The 23,628-nt window shown below is 37.6% G+C and overlaps 1 protein-coding gene across 5 annotated transcripts in view; it reads right to left on the minus strand.

The window, feature by feature from the left end:
- Positions 1-23,628, minus strand: part of PRR16 (proline rich 16) — a 146,906-nt gene that overhangs the window by 91,125 nt on the left and 32,153 nt on the right. Inside the window, exon 2 of one of the 5 annotated variants that reach the window (XM_058168474.1) lies at positions 22,408-22,460. The exons of the other annotated variants lie outside the window; for them this stretch is intronic. The gene's annotated coding sequence lies outside the window, so the exon portion shown is untranslated. The remainder of the gene's footprint in view (positions 1-22,407; positions 22,461-23,628) is intronic. 5 annotated transcript variants of the gene reach the window in all.

The following is a 23,628-nucleotide window of genomic DNA, read 5'->3' on the forward strand; positions in this document are numbered from 1 at the left end:
CTTCGAGGAAACACTCGAAGCGAGCCATGTATGACCCCCATTTCTCCTTGGCTGGGTCGAATGGCGCTGGCGGTGTGTAGCCGGACATCGCTGCTTTCCGCCCTTGTTTTGCTGGGTTCGCGTCTTCCTGGTGAGTTCAGCTCTTTTCCTGGCGCTCTTAGCCTCGAGATCCCACCTTCGTCGCCAGTGTTAGATTCGGGCAATAACGAGGCAGGAGACCAGGATAGTGACAACAGCTCTTTACTATATGGTGAACCCAGCAACCCGGGCTGGGAAAAACCTCTCCTTAAATACAGTTTAGTCGGAGGCTTCAACCAATCAGCAACGTGCTTGTTTCCCACCAAAATATTTAAAGATACATTACAGAAGCTGTACAACCTTAATCCAAATCTACTTTGTATTCCCATATGCTTTGCTCATGTGGGGATTTCTCAGCAGGTAAAAGGCTATCTTATAGTAAAACGTACGATACACTTCACAGGCAAATAATGCTAACACAACCTGTACAACTTATATCTGAATTAATATAATAGGAACATAAATATAAAGGCAATGGATTCTGCCTTGTGTTCATGGACACTTATTCTCTTTGTCCTACTCCATACATTCATAAATGTCAAGACAACTATCAGAATAAAAGGAAGGAGTAATGAAAAGCAGAATTAAAACAAAATGAGCCATCACATTTGCAGGTCAAACCTGAAGCGAACTATTGAAATAGATAAAAGAAAAGAATCTATAACAGCAGCCAAGGCAATTAATTGTAAAAGATAAAGTGACAAATTCAATTGGTATTTGACAGAAATATTTATGAAGAATGAAAGATAATAGAGCCACCAGCTATAAGAAATTGTAGAAGAAACACGGAGGGTGCAGTAAAATGGGCATATCTGTGCTCAGGACTGCATCAGAAAAAGAAGAAAAAACCTACTCAGTAGGGGACAATATGTTTAATGCTTCTATATGAAATAGCCATCAATTATTACTAACTTAGACATATCTAAGTTAAATAGATATAAATTAAGTGCCTATCAGGCACAATAGTTTCAAGGAGTTTCAAGAGGAAAACTGTCTGATTTCATAAATTTATCATTAAAGGGGCCGGATAGCTCAGGCTGGTAAGGCCTGTTATTAAGAACACAAAGCCTGCAATTACTGCAGGTTCAAGCCTGGCCCAAGGTTGACTCAGCCTTCCATCCTTTATAAGGTAGGTAAAATGAGGACCCAGATTGTTGGGGGGGCAATAAGTTGACTTTGTAAAAATATACAAATAGAATGAGACTATTGCCTTATACACTGTAAGCCGCCCTGAGTCTTCGGAGAAGGGCGGGGTATAAATGTAAACAAACAAAAAAAAATTAATATCCTCAAAATGGCACTGCTGATGGTAGCCTCAGTGAAATGCTTTCTAGTGCAGTGGTCTCCAACCTTTTTGCCTCGACGGACCAGCAGCGACAGTGGTGGGGAGGGGAGACTAGATGGTTTCATGCATGTGCATGCATGCCACTTTCACAAAAGCAGTTTCGTGCACGCATACACGCATGCACGTACTCACCCACCACTTCCATAGCCCAGGTCTGAATTAGCTGCGGCCACCACAGGGCTGTGGACCAGGGTTGGGGACCCCTGCACTAAGGTATTTTATGTTTTATATTTTAATTATCAGTGAATCACTGCAGGTTAAGGTAAAGGTAAAGGTTCCCCTCGCACATATGTGCTAGTCGTTGCCGACTCTAGGGGGCGGTGTTCATCTCTGTTTCAAAGCCGAAGAGCCAGCGCTGTCCGAAGACGTCTGTGGTCATGTGGCCGGCATGACTAAATGCCAAAGGTGCATGGAACGCTGTTACCTTCCCACCAAAGGTGGTCCCTATTTTTTCTACTTGCATTTTTACGTGCTTTCGAAACTGCTAGGTTGGCAGAAGCTGGGACAAGTAACGGGAGCTCACCCCATTATACGGCAGCACTAGGGATTCGAACCGCTGAGCTGCCGACCTTTCGATCGACAAGCTCATCATCCTAGCCCCTGAGCCAAATACACCAAAAATGAATTTCTAAACATCAGACAACTTTCTAGGAATATTCCTCCTTTGGTTTCTCCTGTCTATGCAAATGTGAAGGAAAGTTGTGTGGATATTCTGATCAGAACAACGGCTCTCCTCAGCAGCTGGAGAAAACAAAAGGAAGTGTAGGAGAGGAAGGTGTGGAGGAGTTTGGTGAGATTGAGTAGTGGGGGAAGGACAGGGGTGAAATTCGATCGGATCGGATTGGCTCAAGCAAACTGATAGTGATTTGAATTGGTTTGCCGAACCAGTAAAAACTACCTCACACCCGCCTTATAGGGCGAAACTTTTCTCCCTCCATTCACAGTAGAGCTGCTGCTCCCTTTATGGTCCCCCCCAGCCCCCTCCATCCCGGGGACTACTTTAAAGGGGCAGGCTGTAGGAGCTCCACTGTGAATGGAGGGAGAGAAGTGTGGCTTCTCTCTGTCACAGCATTCACTATGAGCCCTTCTCATGCTCATACAGACATTTTTTCCTACCAGGTTCTATGGGCGTGGCTTGGTGGGGGGGTCATGTGACTGAGTGGGTGTGGCCATGAGTGACATCGAGTTGGCCCTGCCCACTCAGTCACAGGACACCCCCTCCACCAAGCCACACCCACAGAACCGGTAGGGAAAAAAACTGAATGTCACCACTGGAGAAGGACCCCTCTCCCATCACTTCACCTAACAACCCTACCTTCATTAATCAGTAAAATGGATGAGCTGCTCCTTCTAAATCAGAACAACCCTGATATTCTAACTCAGCAGTTCTCTTTTGAGGATGGTATAATACAGATCCCTGGGTTTCAGATTCAAAGGGCGGATTGGGTTACAGAGAGATCTTTCCTGAAAAAGGAGAGTAGAGAGTATCTGCTTTCATGTTAATAAGCGATGGTGCAAGGATGTCACAGTATTAAAGCAAGTTTATGATATGGACTTAGAGATACTATTTATTGATTGAAAACCCCTTTATGCTCCATGAGAGTTTTCCTCGTTCATCTTGGTTGGGGTTTATATATCCCCCAGGCTTGCACAAGCAGCACACTGCAAACCCCTATTGAACAGATTCTGTGCACAGAATGGAAATACACATGACTCCCTCTTGCTTCAATTGCATAGACTGGAGTGTTTTTGAAGATGATTCAGCAGACTTCGATGAATTCACTGATACTGTGACATTGTAAGTTAGGACAATGTGAGGACATGTGTGTGCCTACCAAGAGTTTGCATATATAACTTATTATATAACAATAATAAGACTTGGTTCCAGCTAAGCTCAAGCAGCTATGTCATGCCAAAGATGAGGCCTAAGGAAAGGAGACATGATTTTGTACAAGGCCTGGACTGTATTTAAAGGGAGATCAAGTTAGCAAAGAGAAGCTACTCCAAAAAGCTGGGAAACAAGTTCTCAGCTAACAAACCAACAACTGTATGTAAAGTCTGAAGAACATCACTGGCAACAGCACACCTCTCTCCCTTGAGAATTGTCAACTAGCAGAGGAACTGAATGTGTTCTACTGTAGGTTTGAGAGGAGATCTCTGTCATTTACCACTACCTTCTCCACCTCAGATACACAAAGAATTGCCAAATCTCCTACACTTATCTCCATCCCTCTGCCCCTCCCCCATCTCTGCCGATCTTAGAAAAAGATGTGCAAGGTCTACTTCAAAGCATCAGAGGTCCAAATAAATCAATTCCATTCCAGGAACAGACAAAAAACCTGGTCATAATGTCTGAGAGAAAAGACAAACCTCTGATACCTTACAGAAGGCCAAAAGGCTTGGGACACCTGGTTCTTAGGGGGAATGTTTTCTATAACAGAAAACAGTTATACAATGTTTATAAAGGTTAACTTACTTTTATTTCATTAGGATTTTTTGCAACATCACGTATTATTCTCTTCTGCTGAACTGCTAAGACATCCCATCCACACAAGAGGATTAGGTTGCAACTAAGAACCTTCCTAGCTAATTCTTGGCTGTAAAGTATAATATCAGTCTTTATCTAAAGTAAACACCTAAAATGGAATTAGTTATATTAAATTGCAATCCATAAAGAGCAGCTTTGTAAGCAATTTTTTTAAAAAACAATGAAGTAATAAATGCAGCAACTAGCTTCTTTTTACCTTCTTTTTTTAAAGGGGGAAATAGAAAACGAAATTATATAGTGCCAACAGCAGCAGGAAATTATAAGCCAAATTTCCACAATAGAATTATTATTACACAAATAATGTGTAAATGGTTCTTGTGTTGATACAGCATTTTTATAATTAATAATAGGCAATAGAAGTATCTCCCACTTTTAAAGCCAAGAAAATACTAAGATATAATATTGATTGCAAAAACCATTTTGTTTCTGTTTAAATATTTAGGAAGTCTTATTAGAACCTCATTTATAGTCTATATAATCTTCAACAGTCTGCCTAATGTATTTGCAGGCTTGAGAATCAGAATGCCATTATTAGCATTTCAAACATTACTCTGATTCCTGTGAGCCATTATTATAACTTTTAGAATGCATGGCACTCAAAATGGGTCATTCAAAATGAAACAAGATATTTAGGTTACACAACACATTAGCAGAACATCAATATCTAGTCCTAGTTTAGCAACTACCTTGTTTAGCAACCATTCTGGTTATGATGGTGATGAAAAAATAATTTTAAGATCACTCCTTACATGGATGATCTTCACAGATCTGTAAAAGCAAAGGAAGGCTTAAGTAAGATCATAAACACAGTTGTGGTTTCGTTTAGTTACCATTTTGCTCCGGGACTTAGTTGAATGTCCCAATTGTAGAAGCTAAATTAGAACTGTATTTGTTGCTATTGGAAGAGAAAAATGACATATTAAAATTATTCCCAAGCCAAAAGAAAAAAAAAAAAAGCAGGACTGACACACACACACACGCCTATACACCATTATAGAACTAATCAATACATCGATATAACAAAAAGAAGATACCACTGTATTAGAGACTTGCATTCTAGAATATAATTATCCTGTCAGGTTCTTCGTTCAATTGCCCAGACTTCTATTACTGTGCCACTTTGGCCTCAATTCACTTGGGTTATAAGATGAAGTATAAAATCAGTGTTATTGGCACAGATATTTTTTTTAAATTTACTGCCCTGATGCAAATATTAAAGATCTTTGGAATAATTCATTAAGCAAGATTTTTTAAAAAGTAGGTAAAGGAGAAGCAAGGAAATCCAAAACTAAAGTTGAAGGTTTCATCTATGATGTTTGTTTGTTTTAAAATAGTCACCAATCAAGTCTTGCAGGTGTCAGGTTACAATCAAGGATGTTTAGATTTCTCTAGTTCTAATACTATGTAGTTTTGATAATTATTTATTTCCCCAAAAACAATATGTAAAAGATATGGTGGTTAATGTTTCAACTATGGTACATAATGTCAGATCATTCTTCAGTTTTCTAAAGATACATGTCACATTAATTTCTTAAATCTCAGTATAATTAAAAATTGATTATTCGAAAACAGAAAGTCTGTTATTGTGTACTCCTGTTTTCAGAGATTCTGTGTATTTCATGGATGTGTAACATAATTTTATCTATTAACTTTAGAACATTTGAAAAAGTCAGCTTTGCAGCACATAAAACAGTTATTTATTGAACCGTATAACTGAAAATCTATCTACTCAGGAGTAAATCACAATAGGTTCAACAGGATTAATAGCAAGATAGATACACATTAATTATTTTCATTAAAAAAATGTATGACAAAATTACTTCTAAAATAATCTAAAAACAACAAATATAAATAAAATTTAAAAAGTTGGCCTAAATCAAAGCTTTTTTTCAAATGTTTGTTGCAGAAAAGCCAATCTGTTTCTTAAATTAAGCAATTTGGTAGCTAACTTTTAGAAGGGGGGTTGGTCTTACCTGAACACCTTTCTCAGGATGGTGGGACCAGCAGCCAGCAATGGGTTAACTCTGTCTGTTATCTGATAGAACTGAGTCTGCAAACTATTAAGCTCCACCTCTTCCTCTTGCTTCCCAGCTTCTTGACGAGGACGATACTGCAGACTGACGTGCTGAGCTGTGAAAAGAGGTTATGCCCCTCCCTGGATCCTGGGATTGGCAGGTCATTCCTGATCGAAAGAGCCGCCAACTCAGATATTTGTTGGACCAATGTTGGAATAAAGTTGGAAGCTTCCAAAACCCCTTCGTTCCTGGGATCGGTGGTTCGGGGCCAGGCCCGTGAGTGCCTCCCTGAAGAACTGCTAGCTGGCAGCCGTCACACCATCAAGCGGCCTTCAGCAGGCTCAGGTTGGATCGCCTTTCACGCTGGCATGCAGGGGCTCGACCAGCCAAGCTGGGAGCCTTCCGTGATGTTTTGCCGGCAAGCGGCCTTCAGCAGGCTCAGGCTGGATCGCCCTTCATGCTGGCAAAGTAGCAGGCTCAACCAGTGAACTGGGAACTCACGAAGGTTGGTAGGAGTTTCTAGGATTTAAGTAGTCAGGAATGCTTAGCTCAGAAAAACACATCTGTCCAAATCATACTGAGTTTAAAAGCTGAGAAGCAAGAGGAAGAGGCGGAGCTTAACAGTTTGCAGACTCAGTCCTATCAGATAACAGAGTTAATCCATTCCTGGCTGCTGGTCCCACCTTTATAGAGAAACAATCACATCAATTAGAGTTACAATTCTCTTACTGATATCTTTTAAAGCCAAGTATTTTCACTTACATTTGGAGACGGCTTTTTGTATTGCTAAAAATCTGGTCCAAACATTACCTGTTAGGTTAATTGTTTCAATCTTGATTTTTTTTTTTTTTAAGAAATACAGTCTTTCATAAAGCAAATGTTCAAAAGATTTTGAACAAAATCCAAGCTATTCATGTAAGGAAAATTCAACTATAATAGTCAATTGTGCTTCCAAATAATACTGTGAAATTACTTGACGTGATGACTTGTGAAGCATAGCAGCTGTTTGCTAAGCAGTACCCATATGATGGCTATTCCTGCATAACCTCACAAGAACAAAACCTCACCTGATGTTTCTTGAATCTTGTGGGCATATTATATCTTTGTTTTTTATTATTTTAAAGAATTTGGCATATCTTATGCCTTGAAGTTTTATTCAAGCTAGGAATTACATTGATTATTTCTATCCTTGAGAATTTTATAGAATTTGCTGCTTTTATATATTAAGCTCATATATTTCAACAGGATTGAAATAAAACAGAACTGTGTCTGCTTTTAAGAATTCTATATTAAAATTAATTCATTTTTAAATTTCCTATTTGTTTTATATTATTCATTACAAACATTCCTACTAAACTAGGCTCCTCTCATAACAAAACCTAATAGATATTTTCAAAAAATGAACCTTGATCAAATGTGTGTGTGTGTGTGTGTGTGTGTGTGTGTGTGTGTGTGTTGAGGGGGGAGAGGGAGAGAGACAGAGAAAGACAGACAGACAGAGAAAGAGACAGAGGGTAAGAGTGAGAGTGAGAGAGAGAATAAAATAATGAGAGAGAGTGACTTCATGGAAAGTGTCTAGAGCCCAAGAGAACTATTATCTTTTGAAACATTTTGAATATTTAAAGCCTGTTGAGTTTCTTCCAATCCTTAAAAAATTCATGAAAGCAATGGGGCAAAAAGATAGGAAAGGATTAACCTAACTCCAATTTAGTGCAAATTAATGTCAGCTAAGAAATTCTGATTTTTTTCCAATTCTCATTCACTTTGATGAAAAAGTTTTCACAATTTTTTCCAAAGAAAAGCTTTAAAATGCCAAACCACTTTCAAATAAATAGGACTTGCTTGCAGACAGTTCAGGATATAAAGTATCCCACAATGACACATGATGGCTGGTCTCTCACAGTGAAAATAATTTGAGATAGTTCATGGAAATATAGATTTCTATTCCTTTTCTCTCTCCCTTTATAGCTATTTGAAAATCAAAGGTTAGGTAGATGGATAAGAAGATGGGATAAGGAGAAAAATCTTTCTCCTGCCGCTTGCTGAATTTTAATTGCAAAGCACTCTGAACTTATGTCCCTGAAACCGTACTGATTCCATCATTCTCCCAAAGTTTACATTATAGCCGGTGGGAGACAGACTTCAGATTTGTCCATGCAGCAGGAATAGGAAGCTTTAAGTGTTGGTTTAAGAGAATATTTGTATGTTGACTGTACTTGCTTTAACTATTCTATGTTTTGATGATGTAGTGTATGTTATTGGAAAGTATATGCCTTCTAACGACATTTGTTAGTCTATAAATATGTTACCAGAACCTTTCTGATTCTTCATATCTAAAGTAAAAATAGTTCCTTTTATTTCTGTTATGGAAGCAGATTTCTTATTTTTTTATATAGACTAAACACTAAAATTACACTCTGGTTCGGTTCTGCAACCCAACAAGAAAAACACAGACTTCAGAGGATAATTAGAACTGCAGAAAAAATAATTGCTACCAACCTGCCTTCCATTGAGGACCTGTATACTGCACGAATCAAAAAGAGGGCCGTGAAAATATTTACAGACCCCTCGCATCCTGGACATAAACTGTTTCAACTCCTACCCTCAAAATGACGCTATAGAGCACTGCACACCAGAACAACTAGACACAAGAACAGTTTTTTCCTGAAGGCCATCACTCTGCTAAACAAATAATTCCATCAACACTGTCAGACTATTTACTGAATCTGCATTACTATTAATCGTCTCATAGTTCCCATCACCAATCTCTTTCCACTTACGACTGTATGACTATAACTTGTTGCTGGCAATCCTTATGATTTATATTGATATATTGACCATCAATTGTGTTGTAAATGTTTTACCTTGATGAACGTATCTTTTCTTTTATGTACACTGAGAGCATATGCACCAAGACAAATTCCTTGTGTGTCCAATCACACTTGGCCAATAAAATAAATTCTATACGGAAGCTTTGCAATAGTTTATTAGCAAATATTGGAATGTAACATAGAATAATGTATGATATGAGAAGCTTGAGAGAAAATAACACATCACTTTTAGGTTCTACAAAAAAAGAAAATCAGAAAGTTGTACATATGCAAAAGATTTCAGAACAGCCGTTCTCTTTCTCTCTACACACAAACACTAAGATACACACTAAAATATTTTTAATTAATTTTTTTTACAGAATAAAAACAATATTGATTTTAAGTTAAAGATAAGAGAAATATAAGGTAAAGGTAAAGGTTCCCCTTGCACATATGTGCTAGTCGTTCCCGATTCAAGGGGTGGTGCTCATCTCCGTTTCAAAGCCAAAGAGCCAGCACTGCTTGAAGACTCAATGCCAAAGGCGCACAGAACGCTGCTACCTTCCCACCAAAGGTGGTCCCTATTTTTCTACTTGTGTTTTTTATGTGCTTTCGAACTGCTAGGTTGGCAGAAGCTGGGACAAGTAATGGGAGCTCACCCCGTTATGCGGCACTAGGGATAAGAAACACTGAACTGCCGACCTTTCGATCAACAAGCTCAGCATCTTTGCCACTGAGCCACCACGTCCCTTTTAAGAGAAATATAGAAAAGTAATAAAAAATAGAAAAAGGAAAAAAGGAAAAAAAGAATAATAAAGAAGTGCATTCCACTCTTCTTAGCAGCAGTTACTGGTATATTATTTATACTTTACCTCTCTTTCTAAGGTTACATCAAAGTTTCCTTGTTTCCATAGTCTATCCTTTCTAATAATCAAATACATAAATCATCAGTTCTTTTGGCAAAGAATCTACAAGGGATTAGAAGAGTTTATAAAAATAAAAATTGGGATCTCATTGATAGAAATCCTCTGGTCAAGGGAACCACAGTAATATTAGAGAAGTCTTTGAAATAAGAGGCTGGAAGTAGTCGATTGCGACAGAAAGGTTGTTTAGGCACTCCTCAAGAAATAATAGGAGCTATATGACAGTCCTCAAGGAATCGCTACTACTACCAGTTCTTTAGATCAGGGGTCTCCAACCTTGACAACTTTAAGACTTGTGGACTTCAACTCCCAGAATTCCTCAGCAAGCTTTGCTGGCTGAAGTATTCTGGGAGTTGAAGTCCACAAGTCTTAAAGTTGCCAAGATTGGAGACCCCTGCTTCAGATAATTAGGAACTCTTCTGTTATCTTCTGTTAACAAAAATTTGTGGAGTTTGGGGATAATATAGAACACCTTAGTATTGTATATGTATAAAAATGTATAACAGTAGGAAGTGAAATACAACAAGAATTTCAACAGTGTCATTGGTAAAACAAAGGAAAAAAAGGTCTGGTGTCTCCATGGATAATTATCTCTGGGAAAATCCTTGAGAAGTCAATAAGATAAAAGACATCTCATCCACAAAAGGAATAGAGATAGAGTGTCTCAGAAATGACCCTCCATAGTTTTTGGAAAATAAAGGCAAAGGGGAAAGAGATGTGCTTTTTGATTTGAAAGATGCAGTTATTGTAATGTTACAATAAAGACAGTGATATTAATTGTTTATTTATTTATTTATTTATTTATTTATGTCACAACAATATTTGTAGGTATCATACAAAAAGATTATATAGTATATAAACACATATATGAGTCCAGAATGCGGCTGCGCGGGTGATAGAGGGAGCCCCTCGTGGCTCCCGTGTGACACCTATCCTGCGCAGACTGCACTGGCTACCTGTGGCCTTCAAGGTTTTGGTAACCATCTTTAAAGCGCTCCATGGCATAGGGCCGGGCTACTTACGGGACCGCCTACTGCTACCGAATACCTCTCACCGACCCGTGCGCTCTCACAGAGAGGGACTCCTCAGGGTGCCGTCAGCTAGGCAGTGCCGTCTGGCGACACCCAGGGGAAGGGCCTTCTCTGTGGGGGCTCCCACCCTCTGGAAAGAACTCCCCCCAGGACTTCGTCAACTTCCGGACCTCCGAACCTTCCGTCGCGAGCTTAAAACGCATTTATTCATCTGCGCAGGACTGGATTAGATTTTAAATTTATACTGGTTTTAAATGGGTTTTATTATTTATATTGTTTTTTAATAATTCGGCCATGTAGAATAAGTTTTTTTAACTGTTATTTTAGTCTGTATTTATATGTGCTTTTTTACCTGCCTGTGAACCGCCCTGAGTCCCTTGGGAGATAGGGCGGTATATAAATGTGATAAAATAAAATAAAATAAATAAATAAAATAAAAATAAATAATATAGGAGGTATAAGCATATATATATATATATATATAGGAAGAAGAAAAGAAAAACAATAGGACAGGAACGGTAGGCATGTTTGTGCGCTTATGCACGCCCCTTATGGTCCTCTTAGGAATGGGGTGAGGTCAATAGTAGAAAGTTTTTAGTTAAAGCTTTTAGGATTATGAGAAGAGACCACACAGTCAGGTAAAGTATTCCAAGCACTGATGATTCTGTTACAGAAGTCATATTTTCTGCAATCTAGATTAAAGCGGTTGACATTAAGTTTAAATCTGTTGGTTACTCTAGTATTATTGCAATTAAAGCTGAAGTAGTCTTTAACAGGAAGGACATTACAATAGATGATTCTGTGAGTTAAATTTAGGTCTTGTCAAAGGCGATGGAGTTCCAAGTTTTCTAAGCCTAGGATTTCAAGTCTGGTGGGATAAGGTATTTTATTGTTTTCAGAGGAATGGAGAACTCTTCTTGTAAAATATTTCTGGACACGTTCAATTGTATTGATGTCAGAGATGTGGTGAGGGTTCCAAACAGGTGAGCTGTATTCTAGAATTGGTCTAGCAAATGTTTTATATGCTCTGGTTAGTAGTGTGGTGTTTTTGGAAAAGAAGCTACGCAAGATTAGGTTTACAACTCTTAGAGCTTTTTTTGCTATATAGTTGCAGTGGGCTTTGGCACTTAGATCATTTGACATAAAAACGCCAGGGTCTTTAACGGGATGGGGTCGTCTGTAAGGTAATGTCCATCTAGTATGTACTTAGTGTTTGGGTTCTTTTTTCCTATATGTAAGACTGAGCATTTGCTGGTTGAAATTTGGAGCTGCCAATTTTTAGACCAAGCGGTTAGATGATCAAGGTCGTTTTGAATGATAGAAGTATTGTCTGTGGTGTTAAATAGTTTGACATCATCAGAAAGAGAACACAATTACTTGAGATATGGTCACAAAGATCATTAATGTATAGTATAAAGAGTGTTGGTCCAAGGACGCTGCCTTGAGGAACGCCACTCTTCACAGGAACAGGATTTGATAAAGCATTGCCAATTTTGACCACTTGTTGTCTGTTAGACAGAAAAGCAGATATCCATTTGTGAAGGGGTCCTGAGATGCCATAGGATATTAGTTTTAGGAGAAGTTTATTGTGTACTACTGAGTCGAAAGCTTTGCAGAAGTCTATGTAGATTGCATCTATTGATTTGCCTTGATCAAGATTTGTAGTCCATATGTTTTTACAGTGGAGAAGTTGTAAGTTACATGATAATTTTTTCCTGAAACCAAATTGTTTATTGGAGAGTAGGTTGTTAGTTTCTAAGTATGAGGTAATGGATTGGTTGATGATTGATTCCATGACTTTGCAGGTGACGCAGCAAAGAGAGATCGGTCTGTAATTTTCAACTAAGCTGGGGTCTCCTTTTTTGAAGATAGGGATGACTGCGGCTAGTGACCAAAGTTTGGGAAGGGAACTGGTAGTGAAAGCTTTATCAAAGATAATACTTATGGGTTCTGCTATATTAATGGAAAGGTTTTTTTAAGAGGTATGCACATAGTCCATCGGGTCCAATAGATAGCGATGGTTTTAAGTTATGAAGAGCTTTTCCAACATTATCTTCTGTGAAATCTATACGAGTTAAGTCATCATAATCATTGATTTGGACTATGTCAAAGGGCAGAGACTAGCACCATAACAATTACATCTGAAAGCAAGTAGATGTCACTTCAGAGTCCCATTATATGACCTCTGAGTAATCATGGAAGATGGACACATATTTAAAGGCAAATTTATTATTCCTAACTTCAGAAAAGGGAGAAAGTAGAAGCAGGACATTACAGACTATATAATGCACATACTGAGCAAAATGTTAGAAGCAATTATTAAGCAGCCAGTTTGACAGAATTATATATAAAATAATGTATTACTTGGTAGGAGGCAGCAGTCTACCATCATTTTATATTCCTTAAACATGTGCATAAATCTAAATGTTTTGTCTTCTTTAAAAATGTGTAAATTATATGCATCCATACTTGGCAATTCAATGCCAAACTTTTATTTCTGACAGAAATCTGAATAGTTTTTTTTTAAAAGTATATCCTATGGAACCGAGGTGGCGCAATGGTTAGAGTGCAGTACTGCAGGCTACTTCAACTGACTGCTAGCTGTAGTGCGGCAGTTCAAATCTCACTGGATCACTGGATCAAGGTTGACTCGGCCTTCCATCCTTCCAAAGTGGGAAAATGAGGAGTCAGATTGTTGGGGGCAATATGCTGACTCTGTAAACCGCTTAGAGAAGGCTGTAACAGCACTACGAAGAAGTATATGTGCTATTGCTATCCTAATGCTGGCTATGATCAGTTTGTTGTGGGATTAATTAGAATCTCATAGCTACTGAGTGACACAGGAGTGAGTCATACCAATTCAGAGCCAGCTTAGCAGTAAAAAATATACACTGGCATGTATTTCTAGGTCTTTTCGTGTTATATTTTAAAACGGAGTAACTATATGATGGATTTTATGAAAACTGTGATTTAGATATACAATCTACCTCAGTGTCCCCACTTGCATCACAAAAAAATGTTCCCAGTGTTTCCATTAAGTTATTTCCACCTCACTGCTCTATTATGGTATGTATGAGGCAGGCTTAAGACACTCTTAGCTATTAGTACTGATGCTTTCCCTTTACCATGACCCTATCTTGTATGGAAAAAATGTAATATAATTGGTTTTCCTTTCCCACCACTAAGATTGAAAGTGAAGTTAGGTAACCAGCTATAGAAATAGTGCCAAGTAACATCCACGGGATGTTACAGCCTCATGCAACTGCATGTAGTCCTTGACTTACAATCATTTGTTTAGTGACTATTCAAGGTTACAATGGCACTAAAAAAAAGTGACTTATTACTGCTTTTTATACTTACAACTGTTGCAGCATCCCTTGGCAACTTTAAGCCTGGAAGACTTTGCTGGCTGGGGGATTCTGGGAGTTGAAGTCCTCCAGGCTTAAAGTTGCCAAGGTTGGAGACCTCTGGTCTAGGAGGAGAGGCAGACACAACAGCTGAGAGACCCCACTCATGTCTTTTTTTTTTAAATTTGCATTTATATCCCGCCCTTCTCCGAAGACTCAGGGCAGCTTACACTATGTTAAGCAATAGTCTTCATCCATTTGTATATTATATACAAGGTCAACTTATTGCCCCCAACAATCTGGGTCCTCATTTTACCTACCTTATAAAGGATGGAAGGCTGAGTCAACCTTGGGCCTGGTGGGACTTGAACTTGCAGTAATTGCAAGCAGCTATGTTAATAACAGACTGTCTTAGTCCGTTGAATCACCAGAGGCCCTGAAATCTTGGAAATGTCTTGGAATAAGACCCATATAACCTGCCTCAGTGCTGAGACTGGTACTGTAGATAATTTTTGCTGCTAGGCGATGATATACTGAACTGGGAGAAAAGCTTATTTTCAGGAAACAGTATCACTTACTTTATTTATCATGCTCTGTCTACGCCTAATCAGGATGTAAGCATTTGCTCTTTGCAAATCAGGGTAATTAATTCATTTTCAACAGCTTAACTTATTTATGCTGTTACAATACATACAGAACATGTGCCAAGAAAATTCTACTGACCTTACTTCCTAAGCTTGATCACAATGATGTTGGCAGTGCTTTAATTACTTAATTATTTCCTGTCTTTGTTCAGAGTAAGGATTTACAATGCTATCTAGCATGATAACTGTTAAATTTTAATTACAAGGGACTGAAGAAAATAATTCCAAATACTGCATCTTACTGTCAGAGACTTCTTTGATACAGGAATTTTCATAATGAGGTCTAACATTTGTAAATAGTTGTCACACAGATAATAAGGTGGGAACTGACACTGCTACAATAACAAGCAAGCTTATCATGTACTGGCAATTCAGTTTATTATTTAGAATATTTATTGGGCACTTTTGAGTGTTAAGCAATGAATGCCAAACTGAACAAAGATTACTGTATTTTTTTGGTGTATAAGACGCAGTTTTTTCCACCCTAAAAGTGGGTAAAAATTTGGGTGCATCTTATACACCGAATGTAGCACCGCCCACCAATGGCCCCCACCCTATGCCCTTTGCCTCCCAGCAATTTACCTCCTTGCAGCAAGCAGCAAGAAGAAACAGCCCATTTCAGCTTCAGCAGAGTCTAATTAGCAGAAGTTGATTGTCCCTGACTCTCAGCTGTTTTAGGCTGCAGGGATTGCCATTGCCTATTGCTGCGCGGGCCTCTGCTGCTTGGTGCAAGGAGGTAAATTGCTGGGAGCAGATTTTTCTTTTCTTGTGCTAATCAAACTATGCTGAAAATGAAAATGAAAGTAAAACAGGCTATTTGCTGTAACGAGGCAAAAATTGCTGGGAGGCAGAAGCAGATTTCTTTTTCTTGTTTTCCTCACCAAAAAAGGCAGGTGTATCTTATAGTCAAACAGCAAAGCTTTTCAAATAGGCCAGAAATTGGTGTGTAAAAGAAGATCCTAGAAGTATATTATTGTAAATAATTATGACAGTCATACCCAATCCATATCTCCCAGAAATATCACTTTGCAAATTCTGTAATTTTCCAGCACACAGCATTTGATTATATGGGGGCTGAAACCCACTATATTAAGGGGATATTCTGGCAGACACTATATTGTAGTACCCTGGTTGCATGCAGGGCTACTTATTTTGCAAAATGTATTTCTACTATATTTAGTCTCTATACTTAATTTACTATCACAGACCAAAAAGAAAACAGTACTACAGAATGAATCAATAGATTAGGAATTAGTATATTAGAAGGACATAAGTAACTGACAAACATTAAATGTTGGTGTAGTTATACACAACACATTACTAACCAGATCACCAAAACTGGAACATAATTCAAAGTTTACTTTTTCTAACAGCAATCATAACTGAGCAGAATTTAACAGCACTGATAAAAAAAAAAACTTCAATAGATTGATTGAGCCATCCAGTTTAAGGGAAAAAATACCTTCTATTTTAAGCCTGTGAAATATGGGATGATGTTTAACTCTCTCATGCACTAACCTGGAGCTAATTTTGATCAAAACTTTATTTTGATCATTACTAGGATAACATAACAAGCCAGTTTGATCTAGTGGTTAAGGGAATGGGGAAGAAAGGAACTGTAAGTTCTTTCACTATGAAAGCTAGCTGGGTGATCTTTTGGCCAGTCCTCTCTTTCAGCCAACCCTTCACAGGGTTGCTGTTATGGGGAAAATAGGAGGAGGCAGCTATGTTGAATATGTTTCTCACTTTGAACTATTCATAAAAATAATAAAGGCAGGATATAAATAAACAAACATATAAACATATAAACATATAAGGACAGGTAAACAAGTAAAAAAAGATACACAGCAGAAAACAAGAGACCAAAGGGATTCCTTAAATGTAAATGGTGTATAATATGATAAAATATTGATAACAGTAAAGCCCTAATTATAAAACTAATACTTAAGAATCTAAAATACTTGTGATAATATCATTATCACCAAAACACTGAAACTAAAACTAATACATACACCATCAAAGAGAGAAACATGAAATCTCTTATTGTGAATATGCAGCAGCAAGTCCTTTGTCATCAATCAGTATTTTTTATTATAGTCAATGGATGATGGAAATCAAATGGTATTACAATACAGAAGAAGCAATCAGTCCATGTCTAGTTCTGTAGGCGGAATAACAAAATTTGGCACACTCTAAAGGATGAAGCTATTATCATATTTACTCAGCACATGGTCGCTTCATACCCTCTGGCAAGAAGTCAAGCCAATGCCTATTATATTCCAGACATTATAAGAAAGGGAAATATGAAGAGCATGCTTCTCGGTTTTCTTCCAATCCCTTAAAAGCCATTCTGCCCTGGGACATGACTTAAAAGAAAAAGCAAGAGGGCATTCATAGAGCCACTGACAACATTAGAAACCACTGCCCATTGCTGCTCCATAGGGAAAATTGAGAAGTGGGGGGGGGAGGGCATCTGAGTGTTTTTTTCCACAATTCCCAATTGTGGATAGTCCCAGATCCAGACTATTTTCAGAATTGATTCTTCATTTATGTTTCCTCACATCATGCCAAATGTAGTCCTATTCTGTTTAATATTACCTCGCTGACAGCAAACAGCTGAACAAGAAACCTTAGCAATTTTACATTATTATTTTTTTAGAGAGATATTTTAGAAAGAACAAAATTTATGCTTGAGACCTGTATGTGGATTTAAAATTTCCTCTTTTTTCTTTTGTTTTGCTTAAATAATGTTATGATGGGCAAATATAATGGTCTCTGTGTTTTTAATTGTTTGTATCCCACATTTATTATGTTTATAAATAACTCAAGACAGCAAACTTATCCAATTAGAGATCTTCCTCCTAATATTTTCCCCACAATGACAACCATGTGAGGTTGGTTGGGCTGAAATGAGTGACTGGGCCAAGGTCAATCACCTGACTTTCATGGCTAAGGTGGGACTAGAACTTATAGTGTCTTGCTTTCTAGCCTGGTGCCTTAACCACTAGATCAAACTGCAAATTAAACCAATTTTGTTATTACCTCAAAATCACAATTCCATTCCAAGGTATACCTACTTATCTTAGAAAACTATAGTAAGTCACAATGGCTACTGTTTTGCAGTACATCATAGTTCCTTTGCTAGGCTTGAAATAAAACTCAAAACATAATTTCAATTAAATTGAAGCTAACCATTTCCTTAATGTATGGATTATATGTTTATTAGACTGGTGATATCATTCAGAAGCATAAGCATATCTCTTCTTTTGATCTCACACAGATTTGTCACTTAATATTTAAAAATTGCATGATATTGCTAATAACAAAAGCACATGTTACCTAATATTATTCAACTAAAACATTAGAAAAACATATTCATGAGTATATCTTCAAAATTAATTATTGTAGGTGCTATTTAGAAACCTCCTTTCCAATACAGACACAGGATGGAACTGTAATTCATGTTTTAATTCTGTGGTTATTAAGCATGGGTCATTAAATGGAGCATGGGGTGGGGTAGGGAAGGCCCAGGACTGCATCTCAGCATCACCTCAGCTCATATATGTACCACCCTGGGCCTTCCAAGGTCTCCCCCACCCCGAGGCATGCCATGCTCCACTTCTTACCTCTCTGGGTTCCTGCAGACCTTGGGCCTGTTTCCCATGCCACTGGATCTCACATCCACCTCCCTGTCATCGAAAATATACCTTCTTGAAGATATATCTATTCAAATTCTGGAACATAAATTATCAAAACATAGCCTTGTGTACAAAACAGCAATTGCAGGTAGTCTTCTCTTAATGATGCTAATTAGGGGACCGGCAACTCTGCTCCTAAGCGAAATGTTCACTAAGTGGGAAATTACATGACCGTGACTGTGTTTTTGAACTGGAAAGAGACAAGACTAGTCGGTTTAACACTTTAGCCTTTGTTTGACTCCTAATCACTACCATCACCCCTTGGAATGTTCAACTGCCTGTCTACTGCCTTGTACTCATTGAAAGCAAGGTGATTGTGCTGGCAGCCCAATAATTAAGCTGTGAAATGCTAAGAAAACAGCTGACATATTCTTTTGAAATCTCCTCTTCAATCTCTCCACTCTGCAAGGGGACAGAAAGGGGGGGAAAACAAGAAATTTCTATAGGTAATCTCTTATTTGCCTAATTTTTTCCTTTCCTGCTGCCAGTGTGGGCACATTACTTTTAAGGTTTATAAGCTTACTTACAAACAGCTTACTCTCTTGAAATCCCTTCTTCTCCAATCTCTCTGTTCTGTGGAGGAGGAATGTGTCAGGCAAAGGAGAGACTGCCTTCAGAAATTACTTCCCCAACTCCTTGCAGGAATTGCAAGGAAGTACTGCAAGATGTTTGCATAGCATGTCCATGGCTCTCAGCCTTGGGCTGCTGCCACAACCACATTGTTTTCTATGTGTAGAAAATCAAATAGCTTATACTATTGCAATCCCTTCCTCTTCAATCTCTGTTCTGCAAGGAAGGAATACAACATTGTACAGGGCAACATGTCATAACTGGAATGGTAATTACCATATTTTTTTGGACTGTAAGACACACTTTCGCCCCCAAAAATAGGTGGAAATGTCTGTGAGTCTTATAGAGTGAATATTGTGGTGGGGGGAAGGAAGTTGGTGCGGCACCAATCAGCTGTTCTAGGCGGCAGGATTGCCACCGCCACTGCCTGTTGCCGCCAGACATGACAATGCATTCACAATTATGTCTTCATGCAAAAGTGTTAATTATACCTGTCCCTCACAACTATATTTTTATTGTCATTTCCCCCCCCCCCATTTCTCTCCGTAGATACTAATGAACGTAATTAAATAACAAGGCATCTTAACATGCACATTAATTCTTTTTAGCATCACAGTGTGCTACTTTGAGAATTAAAACATACAAAGCAGATTATTTTTTATGGGTAGTGGTGGCAAAATATTAGCCTATGCCATTAAGACAACTATACATAATGGCAGTTCTACACAACTCTTTCTCCTCCAAAAACATTTAAATTGCTACAATCAGCCATTGACGCATGAGACACAACTGGTACTTAGTGGTTTACTCTACAAAGAAATGAAGACTTTGTTGATTCTTTAATTTTAATAGAGTAATTCTTAAGAGTAAAATGACATCTTGTCTTAATTATATAGCATGAAGCTCACCTTATTTATTTACATAATTATCTAGATGTGATCTTCAACTTATGATTACAATTGGGATCTGTTGCTACGAAAGGCAGTTATTAAGTTGCACCCAATTTTATGACCTTCTTTGTCATAGTTGTTAAGCAAATCACTGCAGTTAAGTGTATCATGCTATGGTTAAACAAATATGGCTATTCTCATTGATTTTGCTTTGTCAAAAATCAGCTGGGAAGTTTGTGAATGGTCATCTCATAACCCTGCAACAGTTGGGCCAATTGCCAACTTTGTTGTGCCAACATGCCAATTGCCAAGCGCTTGAATGTTGTTGACATGACCATGTATAACAGTCAAAAGTGCAAGGACTGCCCATAAGTCACTTTTTCTAGTGGTGGTGTAACTTCAATGGTCACTAAATCAATAGTTGTATGTCGAGGACTACCTGTATTTACTTATCTCCTCTGATTTTGGAGTAGAAGATACAACCCTCAACTACTTCATCCCCTAAATGTTAATACACTGTTATTGTTTTTTAAAGGCCTGGGATTTTCTATTGATATTGGCTAAGGTAATGTGGTAAGCAGTTATTTCCAATGAACAGTTCAGTGTGAATATTTACAAGATAAAAATCTTGGTGCATACCACAGTATATGGAAATATCCATAGGAAAATGACATCATTTGAGTGACCAGCTTCCTATGAAAATTTGCATATCTTGACTGACATCAGTGTAGGAGACGGCTTACCAGGAAAGTCCCTATATGTATATTCCTAATATCAGAACACCTGAACAACACTTAAAGCATTCATAAGAGGTGAACATTGGAACTTTTGTCTTAAACATTTGCATTTTCATTTTCTCCACCCTGCAATTTCACTTGACATTTAGACTAAAGTTCAGAACATGCATTTTACATTTTTAACATCCAATGCTTTGAAAAATGGGTTCCTTCCTTTTTGTTTTGTTTTTTAATGTTTTGTTCTTTAATGGTTTGTATATCAGAATGAATACAAGCTGACATTCCAAAATGTGGTAAAAGTCACATAAGCATATTTCCTCTCATCCAAAACAAAATTGATGCACTTAACCTACTCCAGCACACTTTAAATTCTCTAGCAGCTTTCTATTTTTACTGTTTTAAATTCTGTCATTCAGTCATAACAGAAATCTGTCACCTTTGTGTTAGATTTCTGTCTCACCTGGCTATCAATAGAATGTATATCTATTACATTTTTAGACTGACTGTTACCTTCTATTACCTTCTCTTTCTTTTTCCCCTTCACACACACAGAAACAGACAGACACACAAACTCAGACATTCTATAGCAGAGGTGTCAAACTCACATCATCATGGCGTCATCACATGACATATCGGAACTTTTTTCCCCTTCGCTAAACCAAGCATGGGCAAGACCAGCGCATGACGCATCCGGCCCATGGGCCATGAGTTTAACAGCCCTGTTCTGTAGCATTTATTCTATCAGGCTAATCTTCTGATTTTCAAAGCTAGGCAAGTGTGAGGAAGGATAATTTAATTATTACCCTTTAAAAGAGAATTTGATCAAACAGAATGTAAGAGAAATTTCCTGGCAGGTGTAAAATGAAGAACATCAAAGTTTTAACCCTCTTAGTCTGATGAATTAATAATACCGGTAGAAATTTGAATATATTATTAAACTACAATTTCTCAATAAAATGTAAGAAAGTTTAACAAAAAGGTTTCATCTTATATTAAAAGTTTTATTGGGGAAAAATTAAATGAAAACACAAACGTTGAAAGACGAAAGCAAGTAAAGAAGAGTATTAAATAAGTGAAAATGTACAAAGAAAAATAAGGGAAGAAGAAGAAAGAAGAGGAAGATATAGTAATTCCCTGCTTTCCATACCTTTTCTAATCATCAAACCTATATGTCACAAGTTCATTCTTTTTTTTTTCCAGCAAAAAGCCTATAATGGGTTTCCAGCCACTAATAAATGTAGTAATTGTCCTTTTTCTAATTAAACAAGTCAATTTTGACATATCTGCTACTGCTGTCATCTTCATCAGACATTCCTTTGTTGGGGGTAGTACAGAGTCTTTTGGGGGTAGTATTGCATATAATAGTCTTGCAGCAATTATCTTACAACTCTTTTCTGTCTATCCATTAGTTCCAATAAAAAAGTTTAACTGTTGACTTTAATTAAGGACTCAGCAAATCAAGAAAGTGGTGTCATCCTTCTCCAACACTAGATATGCATATGAAGGGGTGGAGCTTGTGCCACAATGTCTCAACTCTGCTTTTGTGATGGAAGCCTTCTGTTTCCTGATCTACTCAGCTTATGGTCCAAGGATTTTTCCTATAAACCAATAGGCTCCATATCTGAGATTTTAATTGAAAGGTTTCTTTTTTGGCAAGATTCAGTGTTTTGCATTAAAAGTTTTAGAGGAAGAATTGATCATCCTATACTTAGCTGAGCTTCCTGATGCAGATGGATTTCAACGATTACTAATAGGACTATAGCTTTCTCACCCTTGCTTTAGTTCAGGTTTGCACACTTGAAATCTGGCCATCAAATCTTCCTCCTAGAAATTAAATAAAATGCATATAATCTGGAAATGTGGTCAGCTGCTTATTTTATTTCTTTTTCCTACTAATAAGGACACAATATTTTCACAAAGCAATATAACAGATAAGACATTTTAATAACCCATCTATTTTGTTCAGTCATTAGGGAAATCTATAATGACCACAGCAATGAAGTATTCCTTGTTCTTTCAATTTACTTGTTACAAGTGACATAAGTAAATGCACTAATTGTATTATAACTTCCCACAAAATCAATTTAAATAGAATCAACTTTCTCATAGATTTTTCCAAACATTTTTCATTACAAAATTGTCAATAAACTTGTCTTGTTTAAGTTTCAGAGATCACTGTTTGAGCAGTGCTAAATTAGTAGCAAACTTATAAATTCAAGATGTAGAAGTTAGCACTGCTGTTCTCATAGTTTAGTTGGATGTTGGCTACAGCACTGTATAATAAATGCTTTCCCTAGCACTACAAGGGTTATTTATTGTTAACCGTCTTTACTCACCCAACCAGGTACAACTTCTGAAAAATCAAAATTCAGCCTTAAAACAATGTATGGTATTGAGCAAAACAATTGTCATCAACTCAAACTCCACACCCATCCTCCACTCAACTCAATAAGAATACAGGCTTCTGATAGTTGGTAGCACAGATAATTATGATGACAATTAACACACATATTGTTCTGATTCATACCAGCTACTCATCATGTTAGTATATCCAAAATGCAATGCTACTAACCTAGAATAATATACTACATTTAGGTAATCTTACATGGTTCATATCCACTATGGTTGATAGCTGTCCAACTTAACTCCTTTCAGAAGCATGGCCATAAATATAGTAGAGAATCCTATCCATTCTCACTGAAAGCAGATATGAGCCTTCAGTGTCCTCAGCAGCTGATCAATCATGTGCTATCCTCAAAATACCAGCCTGATCAATAGGTAGTACTCTCGGCAGTTTATCTGAAGGATTCTGTTCTTGGAGGTCAGATATCTTATTGGATATAAAACTTATTCTTGAATCTTTTTATTCAAAAAGTATCTTTTATTGAAAAGTTGTTCTTCAACAGAATTTGTTCAGATTTTAGCAACCCTTTCCTGTAACTTCATGGGTCCTCCCCCGTCCTTTAGTCAGGTAAAGTTAAAATGAAGAACT

This window comes from Ahaetulla prasina, chromosome 2 (assembly GCF_028640845.1).
Source record: "Ahaetulla prasina isolate Xishuangbanna chromosome 2, ASM2864084v1, whole genome shotgun sequence".
Lineage (NCBI taxonomy): Eukaryota > Metazoa > Chordata > Lepidosauria > Squamata > Colubridae > Ahaetulla > Ahaetulla prasina.